General features: G+C 33.1%; 1 pseudogene; it reads left to right on the top strand.

Moving 5' to 3' along the window:
* Nucleotides 1-2,590: 2,590 nt before the first annotated feature.
* Nucleotides 2,591-2,706, top strand: LOC111746413 (annotated as a pseudogene).
* Nucleotides 2,707-12,936: the final 10,230 nt, after the last annotated feature.

Raw genomic sequence — 12,936 nt, 5'->3', positions numbered from 1 at the left:
AAGACACTGCCATGAGTAAAGCCATTCAGTTCTCCCACACTTCTCATCTTGGTCTATAATGTTGTGACTGATTTATGCCCATCTAACTCTCCAGCCTCAGTTCTGACTTTTCCTCACTCATCATGCTCTGCACCTTTCCCCAGCTCTTCACAAGATTATTTCCTTCTCACTCTTCAGGTTTTAGCCAAAGTGTAATCTCTCTAGAGAATTCTTTCTTGATTTCTCTAGCTCTGTTTCATCACTCGCTGTAGCTCTTTGTTTGAACTATTTTTACACTTATCAGAATCTGTAAATATTTAATTGGTTGGTTTATTTATTTTAGGTCTTCATATCCCACTTGAATGTAATTTCTACTAGGGCAATTATCAATCTTATCCCAGGTCCTACAAAATGTCTAGAAAATGATGAAAACTCAACCAAAATTTGGTGACTGTAGAAAAAAATAAATGATAAATGAATGACCTAGACACGTTTGTTATATTATTTCTTCCGGGTCACTTAAAGTTATCTTATGGTGTCTAGGGTTTATTTGCAAACTGGATTGAACACAATTTGTCAGTGCCTTTTTGTTTCCCCAAATCTTAACTCTATTGCCTTGAAAAATCTAAAAATTACTTATTTAGATATCAAAAAATTAATAAAAGAAGGAAGTTCTCAGACTTTAACCTGCTAGTAGAGACCAAGTTCTAGCAACAGAGGGATTTGAAAAAGAAGTGCAAAAGAAGAAAAGGGGAAAATGTGGATATCAGAACTTCAACCTGAAAATAATTTATGCTAGAGAATTTAATTATTGACCAATTGTGATAGTCTGGCCTGTTCTCAAACATCTCCCATAATGGCAGTTCATTAAGGGATTAACTTAATACTAGAATATGCCTCTATGAAGGCTTTTCTTTATTGTATATACACTCAAAATTATGGGGAAATATATTTACTATATCTCTGATTATTAAAGAACTTTCAATTTTGAAAATTTTCTGTATTGAAAATTTTTTTTATAATTATAATACTTATAATTTTGAAAATTATAAGTAAATAAATAAAAATTGCCTATAATTCTATTACTCATAAATAACTATTGATGTGATGTTTGGAAATTTCATCATGTATTTTAGAAATCATGTTTTATATATAGCTTAATATGATTGCCATATATAAACTGATCTCCATGTTATTGAATATTCTTAGAATATACAATATTAAATGGTTATATAGAATTCTACTGTTATTTTATTCACTGCAAGATGATCAGTCTGCTTTCATTTTGATAGTTATAAAAAATGCTAAATGGATATACTCAATCATGCATTTTTATGTCCATCTCTGGTTATTTCCTGAAGATACAATTTAGGATGAAAGATAATTGGCTCATAAGTCATAAATATTATTTCTAGCTTTTGATAGATATTTCCATATTGCAATCCAGTAATATTGTACCATTTTACATGCTCCTCAGCAATATATAAAAATTCCCCTATTACTGAATCACTGACAAAAACAGCCATATCATTAATTTAAATTAATTTTTGGCCAATTTGACCACAGAGAAAGATATGTATTTATTTGGTAACTTATAAAGTTCCATTTTCCTGTGGCCATTTGTAATTCTTCTAGTAAATTGCTTCTTCTTTCCATTAGAGTTTTATTTTTTTTATTAATTCATAAGAGCTCTTTTTATACTAAGGGCATTAATCAATTGTCATGAGTTTCTACTATTTTTACAGTTTTCCACTTGTCTTTTAATTTTAAGTTCTTGTGAGAAACTTTTTACTTATAAGAAACTTTTGTTACTTATACATTTTTTAAATATTTATACATTCAAATCTAGTGATCATTTTCTTTGTAGCTCCCAACATAGATGCTATGCTAAAGAAGGGCCATCCTCATCCCAAGCTATTGTATGGCCAGTTAGTAGATCTTAACATCATCTCTGTTCCATTCTCCTTCCTTCGTGTCCTCATTATTTTGCCTACTACCTATAAAAGTTTGTTTCTCAATTTCTCTCATTACAATTTAGATATTTTGGCTAAAAATTTTCTTGCTGATACTTAACCAAACTGCAATCCTATATTACTTTGTTTATTTTATGCCCATCCAAATGGTGTGATAAATTTCCTGAAACAGTAACTGTGAATGCAGGGATCTTCTGTTCCATGATATAATCCACAATCTGTTCTAAATGAGGCTTATTACTTCGTATTTTCAAATATTAATTTTTTTTCCTCACAAATCCTATCTCCGTAAGAAATCTAAATGCCTTGAAATCTATTTCTCCTCCGTCTCGGATAGTTGCAATCCTGCAGCATTCAATGTGGCAGTGACCTCCGTCTCAAAACTGATTGGCGAAAGCGACAAGTGAACTGAATGCTATCTTACTGAATAAAGGTAACACAGATTTCTGAGTTTGCTAGGATCTAAGTCACTAGAGACTTTGAAGATCAGAGCCAATACCTTGAACTAAGTAAGTTCTCTAGACTGGTAGCCAGAAAATAGAGAACTTCTGGACATGGTTCCATAGTGTAGCGGTTAGCAAGTCTGCTTTACACATAGAAGGTCCTGGGTTCGTGCCCCAATGGATCCACAGTCCATGGTCTACAACCATGCTACCCTGAACAAGCCTGATGTCTGATCTCGGAAGCTAAGCAGGGTAGGGCCTGGTTAGTACTTGGATGGGAGACCACCTAGGAAGACCAGGTGCTGTAAGCATAAATAATAATAAATAATTTAAAAAAAGAAAGAAAGAAAAGAAAATAGAGACTTCCATTTCTAGAGCTGCAAACCTGGCACCCAACTAATTCAGGAAAACTCCAATTTGAAACTCACTATACCTTCACCACAGACAAGATGGGCAAGAGGCAAATAGACAAAAAAGAATATAAAAATAAACAAAAAAAGAACTCATCATAAATATGCCCATATAAGAACATAACTAAATCCAAAATTTCTGAAATTATCAATTATAATAATTTTCAGCATCCTTGAATTACATTAGTGACTCTCCAAGCATTAACCTAGAGCCGAAACTTAACTTTGGACTAGTAATGTCATCTTTCATTGGCATCTTGCTCATACTTTGGACAGCAAATTCTCAGTCACCCTTCATCTCCCTATTCCCCTTGTTATACAAATCCTGCTACCTGTTACCTCTGGTTCTGATGGAGGGGCAGAGAGAAGAGTGAGGAGGAGAAGCCACAGAGGCATGTTTATGTAGAATGGGTGTAGTACAGAAGCATCTAGATTCTTCTCCATGCTATACTTGTAAGTAGCAGTGTGAAATTTGTCAGGGTGCCTCACTCCCCTGGGCCTCAGGACAATGGTATAAAATAAATATGATGTGGATGCTCTGTTGAGTTCTTTCCAGAAATAACATTTTAGATTTTAAGACTAATTCCTCCCTAGATTGTTTCCATCCATTTCCAGTGGGTCACAAAAAAAAAAAAAAAAACATTTACAGCACTACCTATTTTGACTAGAAAGTAAACATTGCCTAATATTTAATACAGGGTCTGAGTAACAGGACAGCCTAATAGGCTAAACTACCTAGAGTGATGTGGAATCATAGATGTAAGTGGAGAATTTTTGCATGGCACAGGAGTTTATGCTATGAAACATCTGGGCCAGATATACCTGAGCAAAAGGGAAGACACCAGCAAATTTTAGATATGTTTTATTTTCTCAGGAAACAGAGTCATATTTCCAGGGCTATTGATATATAATACAGATATTATTTATTATTTGCTGAGGATTGCATACATATGTTTATTAAGGCTTAGAATTTATTTGATGCCACACTTGCAGCCTGATCATGAATTTAAGATTTTAGTAAATTTAAAAAACATCATTTAAAAGTGATTTAATTAACATTAGATGAACACATCTCTGCAGTTAATCCAATCAACTCCTTCTGAGTGTTTGTTAGGTGTCCAGCACTATGGTTGGTACTGAGGATATAGAGATTAAAATAGAGTTCACATAATGTTGGAACACATAAACAGACTACTTGATTAAACAAGAAGTTTTTCACACGGTAAGTGCTAAAGACAAGATTGGACAGAAAGTCAGCCCCCTAGACATGCTAAAAACACAAATTCTTTAGCTAATGGCTCAAGAAAGTTTAATCCTTTAAATCTGACTTTGGAGGAGTGGCTGAGTGTCCTGTGTGAAATGATTTACGATAGTTAGATCTAGCCTCTTTCCTATTGGCACAAGTCATTCAGCACTGACACCAAATATGGACACGCCATCTGGTAACCGAAAAGTGTCACAGGTACCCAGACTCATCCACTGGAGAAAGCAGTTTGGGGACAGGACCACCTTGTCATTAGGACCCACTTCCTTGAGATTTCCACTCTTCAATTGTACTTACTTGTCAATCAATTCTTTCCAACCATACACTTTAGTCTGGTTGAGAGGAGTTCTAATAAATTTAATATCCTCCTCCTTAGGATATTTCCAGTGGTATGTCTAAGGGAATGCAAATGTCCATTATAGAACAGGAACCAGGTAGGTGCTCCCAGGTTTGCTCCTTAATCCAGGTCTGGTTGGAGATATGCTAAAGCGAGTACAGGAAGGGGAACAACTGGGAGTAACTTCTCAGTATGGAGCATATGGAGAGATGCAATTTCTGAACTACTTCTAGAAGTACAAGAATTTAATAAATTTTGCCAGAGGAATTGGAGAAAAGCATTCTAGCTAGTGAGAATGGCACTGGTAAAGGCAGAGAAGTAAGAAACCCATGGTATCTTTCTAAGACAGAAAATAGTTTTGTATAGTAAAAGAATCAACTGAGGGTGGATGGCGATAGTTTCGACTATGATGCTTGAACTGACCGTATCATTAAAGTGGATGGGGTTGGGGAGGTCACCGAGGTTTTTAAATTTGGGAGTATGATCAGGATTATGTTTTGGAAAATGACTCTCAATATCTGTAGGTATCAGATTTGGAGTAGGGCAAGAATAGAGGAAGACAAGCAAAACTTGTCAATTATAAAAAGCAAGTATTAATTATTTTTTTTAGTGGTTGAAACCAAATTTTTAACCTCTAGACCCGAAGATAACATTTTTTTATAGTGTTTCTTATAGAGGTGAAGTCAATGCTTCAAGCATGTGCTTAATAATGCAAAAGTTATTTTTTATGTTGTGGCTTTTCCTTGAAACTAATAAAAAATATTGAAATGCACACAAAAGAGACAAAGAAGAAAAAGATAGTACTTCAAAGAAATAAAGATTAAGCACCATCATTTTCATGGCTTCACACTAAGGCAAAAATTTATTATGATTGATATAGCTTCTCCTCTGTAAAAAGAACTGATATAAAAAAAACAACTAATAATCCAAATCAAGTAAACAGATTACCTTAAGTACTTAAGTAAATACTTAAGACAAGCTCATCTGAGCATAACACAGTTAACATGAAAAAATGATAACTGAGTTTTGAAGATTCATTAGCGGGATTACAGACAATATATGTAGTAATTTTGTCACCATGAACTTTGGTAAATTGGCTGACCAAGTCCAATTACTTTAATTTTTTTTCATGGAAAATATGGTTATTTTATTTCTCTTTAATATTCCAAATGGAAGAGCACATGACTTTGAGCTTTAATCTGCATCAGTTCTTTATTTTGATATGTAACTGAAGAACTCATATGCAAAAGATTCAAGAATTTTACAAAATATCCAAAAGGAAGCTTCAGGCTGGATGGTACATTTCAGGGTTTTTTTGTTTGTTTTTTGTTTCTTTTTTTTTTAGAAAAGTAACATTTTCACATTATTTCAACAGTTTAAAATATATGTTTAGGGAATTTTGCAATTAGAAGTAGACATGGTGCTTTGAAAAGAAGTATAAGAAATCAAAAAAAAAAAATGAAGCTTAGCAACAAAACCTCCTTTCTCAAATTCACATACCTAGTTCCACATTTAAGGTCTCCTTGCCATCTTTCTTCACCCAATTTTCCCTCTCTGTGTTTGTTTATATTTGCTCCCAGGCATCTGAGGAGGAAAGCTAGTGCTTTCTTGTTCACAATGAGTGATCCTGTGCACATACGAAGGATGTGTGAACTTAGGAAATAGAGAATGATGCAGTGCTTAAATGTTACTTTTGTTTTCAGATTTTAAGGGAAAAAAATGTCTTCTGATTGATTTTTTCAGTATTTATGTAGGTTTCTAATTGAAAAATCAACATTTTCTAATCCTTCTTTTTCTTTTTTCTTTTTTCAATTTGCATGCTTCACTTAAAACTAATAGGACTAACCACTGAATTGTATATTTTAAACGGGTAGACTTTGTGGTATATAAATTATATCTCAATAAGGCTATAGATTCGAATGTAGATATTAGGCCTGGATTATAGGATTATAGTCCCATTTTCCCCATATTTCAAATATTTATTAGATGAAAATCATATTTGGTTTTCCTGGGGAAAGTCTTCCTTTTTCTAATTGGCCTTCTGATCCCTTCAGTATATTGATGACATACATTGCAAATAGTCATATGTAGTTCTGCTTGCTCCAATGTAAAAATCAATTTTTAAAATTTGATTGTTTTTCCACTTACAAACATGAAAAATACTATTGTTCAAGGCTCCTGACTTAGCAAATTATACTAATATATAACTTGTATAATATACAGTCTTTTGATTAGGACATTTGCTAGTATAACAAACTTCTTTGTATATTTTACTTTCTTCTTTCTCCTCTTCTCTAGAGGTTACCTTTCGTTTTGTTTTGTTTACCTCTTTGGTATTCTTACTTGATTCCCTGAATACATGCAACTTTATCTTCCCAAAATGCTGTGCTCTCTCATTACAACACATATTATAATTGAAATAAACAATGTCCTCAAAGATTAAATTGATGAGAACAGCATATAGAATGAATTTTCCAATTAGCTAAATCATCCACATATAAATGACTGTGTGGCAAGGTAGTATCTCAAGAGGTTTTCTGCAATGAAATTTTTATAAGTTGTAAAACTCAGAGGCAAAATTCAACCTTAACTCCTGAGGATATTTTTAAAATAATTAAAATAAAATTTCTATTCATCTTAATTGATATTTTAGAAAAAACACTGTTTATATTCAGTCCTAAAATAGGCACAAGCTCCTTCTCCTAGTTGGCAATTTGCATGAAAACAGAGAGAGAGTGTGATAAAAAAAGATGAGGGTGGAGATAATACTAAAAAGATAATAATAGTAATAACTGAGTTTGCAAATAATTTATTTTAAAAAGTGTAAATGGTAGGAAATAACATATTTTACCATGGAAAACCTTAACTTATATTGGAATTATTCTTTTCAGTACAGTTCAGAGTAGTTATAATAATAATAGTAATACTTATCAAATAATAAATATTTGCTAATAATAATAATATCAAATATGTGCCACGCATGGTGCTAAGCAGAAATAATTCTTTTAACAACAGTGACATATATTCCTGGCTGGCTACCCAACTGCCATTCTCAACCTCTTTTGTACTTGTTCTTCTGCTAGAAAGGCTAAAAATAAGATGCTTGTTTTCTAATCTCCCTTACTGTTAGTTCTAGTCAATAAGGGAAAGAAATGATGTGAGAATTTAGGGAATGTGAGAAGGGCACCAAAATCTCTAACTGCCCTTGTCAAGCCACTTACTGTCTCTTCAATTTTTCTCTACCTTTTGGGTGCTGTCTTTTGAGGAGGGATGCCTGGGGCTATAGCAATCATCTTGAACCAAGAATGAGAGGCCAGAAGACAGACAGACATGGCTTCATATCTTAAGCTATTAAACCAATCTAAAATCTACTACCTCCAAGATCTCTAGTTCTCCAAGATAATCAAATGCCTTTGTTATTTAAGCAACAAATAGATTTTCTGTTATTTGCACCCTTATGCGTTAGAATAAAAACAGCCCTTTAAAGCAGATTAGGAATAAAGAAATAGAAAAACAAAAAAGCTAACTTCCTCAAAGTCACAGAGTTAGGAAGTGGGGAGACACAATTTCCACCCAGAAACTTTATCTCCAGTGTATTAATCTCTACTCTACATTTTATTTTATTTCCAAAGGAAATGATATGGTTTTGAAAGTGGCTTTCCTTCTACATTCTCCCCTTTTTCTCTCTTCCTCTTCCTCAATATAGCACCCTGATATCTCCCCAAGTTTGGCTCTTTATCTCATCCTATAATAATGCTTGAACATATTTAAAAGTCACTGTACCTTTAAAGCCAACATATGTATAGCTTTCTTCAATGACTGCTCTATACATATTTCTTCATTTATTTATCCATTCATCCATCCACTCATTTACTGAGCTTCTGTTATATGCCAGGCCCTGAGATAAGTAGCAAGGGTAAAGATAAACAGGACTACTGACTAATAGTTAAGTCATACATGTATTAATACAGAAAAATACTGTATATTAATATACTGTATAGATATACTACAGTGAAAAGTATAATAATATAAATATATACAAGCTATGATTTTAGCAGAGGAATAAAGCAACTGGTTTTGACTAGGGGCATCTTGGGGGTTCGGGGGGCAGGGCACCTGAGCTGGAATACTCAAATTTAATTAGTTTCTATACTCAAAAGTAGGCAAATAAGAAGACCCTTGGTATCCAGTTCCTATGTCATGTGTTCATTCATGTTGAAATATAAAAATCATACATATTCCATTTTTATCCTTTTATATTTATAAAAACTCAAATCAGGTATATTGAGCATAATACAAAAAAACTAAAAAAAAAAAAAAAACTAGACTGTTAGCATGTCCTTAAGTTTTTGATTCGTACTCTGATACCTTCAATAATTTAATTAGTTGTATTAAAGTATTACAATTTATCAATACTCTTGGTTTCAGGCATCTTTATAAATAGCATCTAGTTAAGCGGAATTCTGACATCCTTGAAAAATTTACAAATATTTTGAGCACTTACTATAAACACAAAAATACTGAAATTCACATGTAAGATGAATTTTAATGTTCAAAATGACATTAACAAGCTGAAACATTTAGTTTTTAATTTGAGGGATGACTGTAACTCTGCCCTTTGACCTCTGATTCTGATTCTTTCTTTTATTAATGATTTTGAAGTAGATCTTTCTTAACTCATCTTTTAGTTCCCAGATATTCTTTCTTTATGTATTATATATTAGGTTAAAAGAGCATTCAATAAAACCCTGGAATAATCTAAATTAATGAGATTACATGTACATTTGATTGTCTGAATCTGCAGCAAAACATGACAGAAGCATATCTCTGAGGCCTTGAACAATGGAATTAAGAGAATTATCACTTACAATAAATTTGTATTACATTTCATAGGTTGACCACATTTTTCACATATTATTTTCACTCATGTTTGTAATTCTGTTAGTTGCCATCTTGCAAAATCCCAATTACTTTGTCTTGGCCTTTTGATTTCCCATGAAATGAAGCTTCTTCTTCCATAAGGACATCTTTAATACTTTGTTACTACGCTGGTTATGCTTTGATTGTTTCTGAAAATCCATTCACTGGGCCTATAACATAGCTAAGCTCTTTGTCTATGAAGGATATAATCAAAAACCAGTATATAATATCTCAATGTCTTCAAAAAGATTTTGTCAAAACTGCAATGTTTCTATCTCTGTTATACAAAGAATTTTGAAATGTTGAATAGTGTTAAGAAGACTTAATTTCAAGTCCAGAGGGTAGAAGCCTATCTCTTCTGTTTGTGATATTGTACTAGGCATCAATCTCTTTGGATCTTTGGTTTCCTGTTTCTCAAGAGTGGGGCTTGAGCTGGGTAATCTCTTGACAGATCATCTCCAAAATGTCTTTGCACATGGTGGCCACTTGTCTGAAACAGCTTATGTATCTTAAATGTCTGAGGTTGGGACCCACTAAAAACAAACTCTGAAACTAGAATTTGAGTGCAAGTAGTTTGTTTGGTAGCTATCCCAGGAAAGACAGAAGGAAAGAAGGATTGAGCCTGTAAAGGGGAAAGATGATGAGGAAGTTGTTAAGTTACTGAAATGAACACCTGGAGCTTCACAGCACCTAAATGCTTTGGGACCTGATGTAGAGCCTCTTCCCCAGAGTTACCCTATGTGAAGGCAGAGGAAACAAGGAAATTTGTACACCAACTCCCGTCAGTCACTGGTTAAGGGCTACTGAGAGGGGAAGTGCTATCTCCAACACTTCCAGCCTGACACACAGGGCTTTAGCGTCCAGAGGAAGTTCTCAAGCAAAGAGACGGTGACGTGAGGAGTTGTAAGTTGGGCTAATGTGCATTGAAATGGGCTGAAGGGATAATAGTGGGTCAGGTATACTACCCCTTCCTTGTGCCCTTCTCCCTATCTACCTAGCAGACTCATAATCATCCTCTGGACTAGCTCAAATGTTACATCATCTGTGTGCAGCTCCCCTTGACTCCCAAGCTCTGTCGTACCATATTCTTCCATTATAGGAATGATCACACTGCATGCCTATCTCCCTCCTAAACTGTAAGTTCTTTCTATCTCTAGCCTAGTAGTCCACCTACATCTATTTGATCAAGGCTGATGGATCAACCTGTGGTTCTTTTGAAAAAATTAGCATTCACCAAGCTATCTCTCACCTCATTTCTCTAAAGAAACAGATCATGTAGAAATTATTATAGTTGCTTATGCCACATAGCCATCCTTGTCTGTGAGTCTTAAACTATTTAGACATCTAAATAGCAAAGCAGTTTCTACTGACATTTTGCTGTTGCTGTCAAATTCATAACATCAAAAACTTGGTGAGCCATGACGTTTGAAAATTCATTCAGCAGTTGCAGCTCCATAGAGTACTACTATGACTCTCCTATTATTCTTTACGTCTTTTATACATATCTATATATTAACCTGATATCAAATATAACATCTAAATTTTTATATTGAAATCAGATTAAAAAAAATATCAACCAAGCTAATTTGAGCACATTAACAAATGTAACTATAATCAGATTTACTTTTCACCAATAATTTATAAAAAGAAGCTTGTCTGGCAATTTATATTAAAGTTGTCTCTTCTGCCTATGTGAAGATGCATTTTTTATGCACTGTCACATTCTTTTACTTTATATAAATAGTATGCAGTCTTCAAAACAGTTTTGTATTTTTCCACTGATAGAATTTTTTCCCATTAGTTATTCCATTAGTTAATAGAGCTACTTTTAAAAATATATATTCTAAACAACTTTATTTCTTTTCATATTGGTCAGTTCTCAAATGCATGTTTACTTTATGGTTCAATAAAATATCCCTCACTTCATGGTCAATGTTATGGGAAAGAAAAAGTACAAAAAATAAGAAAGTTCTAAATTTCACAAGGTTCATGATTTTTAAACATATTACTCAGGTTTGATCCTGTGTACCCAGGAGCAGTAATATGTTTTATTAATTTTAGTCTTACCAATGTTAGCATACTCAAAAACAAAGCCAAACAGAACAAAACAAAACAAAAAAACCTTTTCCAATTCCTTTCATCAGCTCTCATGAACAACCTGACCTATATCTGGTTCCACCCACCAAGTCATCCATTTTCTTTTAAATTCTTCCTTGGTTATCAATTTGTTTTTTGATACTAGTCTGTTTTTAATGATTGTTATGCTATATTTAAAATAGGCAGAGCACAATGATATTTGGAGACTTTTCTTAGAGGATGCTAAGGTTTTACTCTCCCCACCCTTCCCCGGTTAATTAGATTTCCATTAGCTCCCTAGTGGGTTGGTCTAACAGATTATAATAAGCATTATTCTGAGAGTTATATATAAACCTTACTTGACATATCAGCAGGAGAAAGGAAGAGTAGCAAAAGTCAACCTAGATTGCTGATCAGTCATTTTGACATAGTTTAAACTGTGCCCTTTACAATAAAATGTCTTTAGAAAAAAAAAATTTAAACAATTAAAGAGGAATATTCTTAATAAAATAACCTTAGTTAAAAAAAGAATCTCAATTACAACATTAGTATTTTTTGTTAAACTACATTATATACTAAAAATAAATAGTTTTTAAATAAATTGATGAAGAAGCTTCTTCATGTACATATCCATGACAACCCAGGTTTATATTTTTCAGTTGCAAATAGCTGTTACCAGAAATATGTAAATTATTTAAGAAGTTGTAACAAGATAAAATTGTTTCCATAAATATCCATTAGTTAATAGTCCAACAAAAAACTTCACAACAAAACTCATATTATAAAATATTTTGAGTATTATTCTTATAAAAAATAGAAAAGCTATTTATTACCATAATTATAAAGAAGAGCAAAGAGTCAAGGGTCGCATGTCCTTTGGACAATTGTGAAGTTAAAAAAACATGAAAATAAGAGAAAATGTACATGCTACCTAGATACCAGATGGAGTTCCATTTGGAAGTCTGATAGAGTAACTCCCCTGAGGCTAATACACAAAGGAGGAGAATAACAGAAGAAAGAGTGAATATGAGCATTCAGGCAAAGGCTTATGCTGCTCTCCTTTTCCCAGTAAAAGGTATAATAAGTTTCTTTAGATATGGGACTTTGAGAATAGAGTTTGGAATACTCTGTAAGTGAGAGAGCAGCAAATGCCATGTCATTAGATTGTGTTTACTCAGAGCTCTCTGAAAGCCCTAGTAAACTGTTATGAAGCCCAGAGGTGCCCTGCAGGAATAATTTAAATTTCTTAGATAATATGAAGAATCGACAAAACAGTATTCTGAAGTCTATTTTCTCATGTAGAATCCTAATTTTTCTTTTGTGTAATCAAAAAGGAAAAATATAATATTGATAATATACTATTCATAAGTAATGTACATAAAAAAAGTACTGAAAGAAACATGTCTTAAAATGTGGGATTTAAGTCTCATATTAAAGGTTTTCAATAGTATCTAAAATTGTCTTTTAACAAAGGAAACTCTTATGAACTAATTAGAATAAAATATGAGAATGAAGGAGAACCTCAAAGTATAAA

The sequence above is a fragment of the Pteropus vampyrus genome, unplaced genomic scaffold (assembly GCF_000151845.1).
Source record: "Pteropus vampyrus isolate Shadow unplaced genomic scaffold, Pvam_2.0 Scaffold186, whole genome shotgun sequence".
NCBI lineage: Eukaryota > Metazoa > Chordata > Mammalia > Chiroptera > Pteropodidae > Pteropus > Pteropus vampyrus.
The sequence above is the reverse complement of the archived record's forward strand: the minus strand, read 5'-3'. Positions and strand labels throughout refer to the sequence as shown.